The following is a 3,602-nucleotide window of genomic DNA, read 5'->3' as shown; positions in this document are numbered from 1 at the left end:
GTGTGTGTGCGTGCATGTGTGTGTGTGTGCGTGTGTGTGCGCACGTGCGCAGGCGGCTTGTACCTTCTTGGTGTCAGTACTACCACGTTTCAATTAAGGTGAGAAATTATCTGCTAAAACCAATTTGCACCACTCAGCTACAATAGGGATTGTGCCAAAATAACATCTGATTTGCGCACGAGCCGCAGGCAGCGGTACTAAAGCTGTTAAGAATATGCAGTGTTGTGTCACACTACCTACTTCACTATATACATATATTTGTAATATTCAGCAGTAGCAGCTTTTTATTTCGATTCCAACAGCTGCCAACAAAGTAGCCGAAATGTCACGTAAACCATATTTACGTTTTATGGAATTTCCTGTATAAATCAGATGTATGTTTTGCTAATGATTTCTTCAGTGGCTTCACAGCAGCAGAGCAGTGCGTCATCTGACCACAGTTAGATATATTATTAAATCATATGGATTTTTCATTGCATGGTTACTACTGTAGTGGAGCAGGTGTGCTGATTTGGGCAGGAAAGTTAACATGAGTCCCTCTATGCACTTTCAATATCTAAATAATTAATTACAGGTGCATGAGAAAACTCTTGTGTTTTGACACATGCAGCAAAGTAAAAAGGCACTTGTCTGAGGAAGGGAGTCTTCTCTTTCATCGCATCTTATTCTCAACTTGCAGTAAACTGTGAAATCACGTCAGTTCAGTCTGAAGCTGTTACAGGATCCGCATGGCCCTTAGCAACCAGTCCTTCTTGCAGTGTTAATCAAATAGATTGAAAAAGAAGATGAGGAAATAAAGAATGAGTGAAGGCAGTGGATTACTCTGACAGGATTAAGGCTGGATACATGCCGATTGCTCAGGAAAAGCAGACACTTTTTGCAGTAGAAAACACTTAAATTGAGTTTTTTTGTTTCAATATTAAAACACAAAGACGACTGAAGGAAAGCCCAAATGTGCATTCTTCTACCAGTTTCTGGTAGTCAGTAGACTCTTACAAACTATGCAACCTGCCTGTCTCTTCCCACACATATAAGCCACAAATGAGTCACTGCTTTGTGCCACCAAACTATTGCTTTCCAGTAATAATTTTATAGTTTCCGATTGGATTAAAGCAGGTAATCCCTTCCACTGTAGATTCTGAAACACAATTTCTGTGAACCAAAAAGACCCTCAGAGATGTTATTTTCCAAATTCGACTCCTGTAGTACAGAGCGTGCCTGTTTACTACCTTTCAGATTTTGTCTTGGTCAGAATCCCTGCTTTGTTTTAGTCTGTTTATGCTTACACTATAAAAACGGTTATCAATACAAATACACATCCACCCATTTATATTCTTCTCCCGAAACGTCTACAAAATCACAGTGAGTCTGGAGCCTATTCCCAAGAAACATAGGCGACAAGCAGGAGACATTATAGATGGGGGGAACCATTGAAGGGGACACACTCACATACAATCAGTGTTGGTCAAAGCCCATGTGGAGCCCATAATAAGCTTCACTGCCAGTCCAAGACAAATGGGGCGTATCCACTGGCATACAGGAACTAAGCCGTACCCGATCCGTACCACGAAGAGACAATATACCCAGATAGCAAAATTCTTTTGGGCCAGATCTGGCCCACACTATTCATTTTCCTTTGGCCCAGATACCGCAAAGAATGACGGCCCTGTGACGGCCCAGACCTGGATTTTCTGATTTGGGCCATAACAGGCCCAGTGACGGCCCAGACATGGTTCTTCCTGATTTGGGCCATAACAGGCCCAGTGACGGCCCAGACATGGTTCTTCCTGATTTGGGCCATAACAGGCCCAGTGACGGCCCAGACATGGATTTTCTGATTTGGGCCATAACAGGCCCAGTGATGGCCCAGACATGGTTCTACCTGATTTGGGCTACAACAGGCCCAGTGACGGCCCAGACATGGATTTTCTGATTTGGGCCATAACAGGCCCAGTGATGGCCCAGACATGGTTCTACCTGATTTGGGCCATAACAGGCCCAGTGACATCATAAAGCACAATGGATACACAATTGATATCAATAAAGTTTATTTTTACTTTTACTATAAACAACATATAAATGCTTTTCAACAAACCACTGATTGATATTTAATTACACTTTACTTTGTAACATCAACAGACAGATGAGGCGTTTAAAGCACTTCACAACATACAAAATATCTAAGAACATGGCCCTGTAAAACTGGTTAATAAAATGTGAAATTTGGGTGGTCAAAAACACACACAAAAAAATCCAAATACAAAACAAGTAAATACATCACAAACAATGGAATTAAGTGTCATTTGCCCTTTTTGCATGTTCCTTCATTCCTCCATCCCTGTCAGGTGCCAACTGAAGCCATCTTTGAATGTTTTTCTCTGCCTCCTGGTCCGTTGCACTCCTAGTTAAGGAATTTTGCAGCCACAACACACAACACAAAACTATTAATGCCACCTGCTTCTAAGGCATAGAACATAAATCATACCATCAAGATCAAGACAGCACCCAACATTTATAGTATAAAACAATTCCAAAACACATACAGTAGTACACAAATAAGGAGATATGAATCATTATGTCCATGACAGAATATCATGAACAAGTAAACAATATTTAAACAGGGTTGTTAATTTCACCATTTAATTCACAACACGTCAAAGTTGTATGCATATATGTATGCAATCTGAAATGTAATATCTGTTCTGATCTGACATAAAAAACACTCATTGCTGAACTGTAACTGTCCAGAAGGCTGCTATATCCAATACTGCACAGAATATATGATTGTTCCATATGAATTTCATCCCTGTTTTTTTTTACTGTGACTTTAATATGACACACAACTTTACCAACTTATGATCATGCATAACTGATAAATCTGTCGATTGATCAATTAGACGCATATATATATAAGGATATATTTCCATCACTAGGAATTAAATGCACAAAGTCGTAAATTGGAACTTGCGGTGCTCATTTTTAACCAAACAAGTTTCAGATATCACCAGCAACAAAGGAGCAGTGGACTGAAGTGACATGTCCCCCATGAAAAGAAAAAAATAGAAGGTGCAGGTTTGGATTAGCTGTGGCGCGAGCTTTATCACTTCTCAGACAGAGAAATGTCGTTTGGCGTGGGAGATTGTTGTGTTAAATGCGTGTGTCCCACACACAAAACGTGAGACTTGAGAGCTCTGCAGATGTAATCTAACGTTAAACATCTGATTTAAACTCAAGAGCCCTGTATTTAATATTATGTCAAGGCGTGTGACTTGTTTGAACCGACTTTTTAAAATGAACGATCATTCCCAACATACCGTTCCGACAGAATCTTAAGCTAAAATCTCTGACTAAAAAGGTTAAATGGAACTTTAAAAGTAACTGAAATATTTCACTTACCACAATTCGCTCGTTATTATTCAAACTGAATCAGCCATCTAAAGTCGATCGACGCCGTCAACAGCCTCAAAGTCCGGTGAAGTTGCAGTGACGTCTAAAGGACATTGATTGGTCTAAACTGAAACGTTAACGCCCACTTATTTCAGGATTGGTTGTTTAGCGTAGATGATCAAATACCGAACGGTCAATAGAAAAGCCATATACAC

General features: G+C 40.1%; 1 long non-coding RNA gene across 1 annotated transcript; it reads right to left on the bottom strand.

Annotated features, from left to right (window-relative positions):
• Positions 1 to 2,031: 2,031 nt before the first annotated feature.
• Positions 2,032 to 3,602, bottom strand: LOC140577710 (uncharacterized). The gene is made up of 2 exons (XR_011981871.1): positions 3,397 to 3,602; positions 2,032 to 2,401 (listed from the first exon to the last, which is right to left on the bottom strand). It is a non-coding gene; the product is annotated as an uncharacterized lncRNA (long non-coding RNA).

The sequence above is a fragment of the Paramormyrops kingsleyae genome, chromosome 1 (genome assembly GCF_048594095.1).
Source record: "Paramormyrops kingsleyae isolate MSU_618 chromosome 1, PKINGS_0.4, whole genome shotgun sequence".
In the NCBI taxonomy this organism is placed as follows: Eukaryota; Metazoa; Chordata; class Actinopteri; order Osteoglossiformes; family Mormyridae; genus Paramormyrops; species Paramormyrops kingsleyae.
The sequence above is the reverse complement of the archived record's forward strand: the minus strand, read 5'-3'. Positions and strand labels throughout refer to the sequence as shown.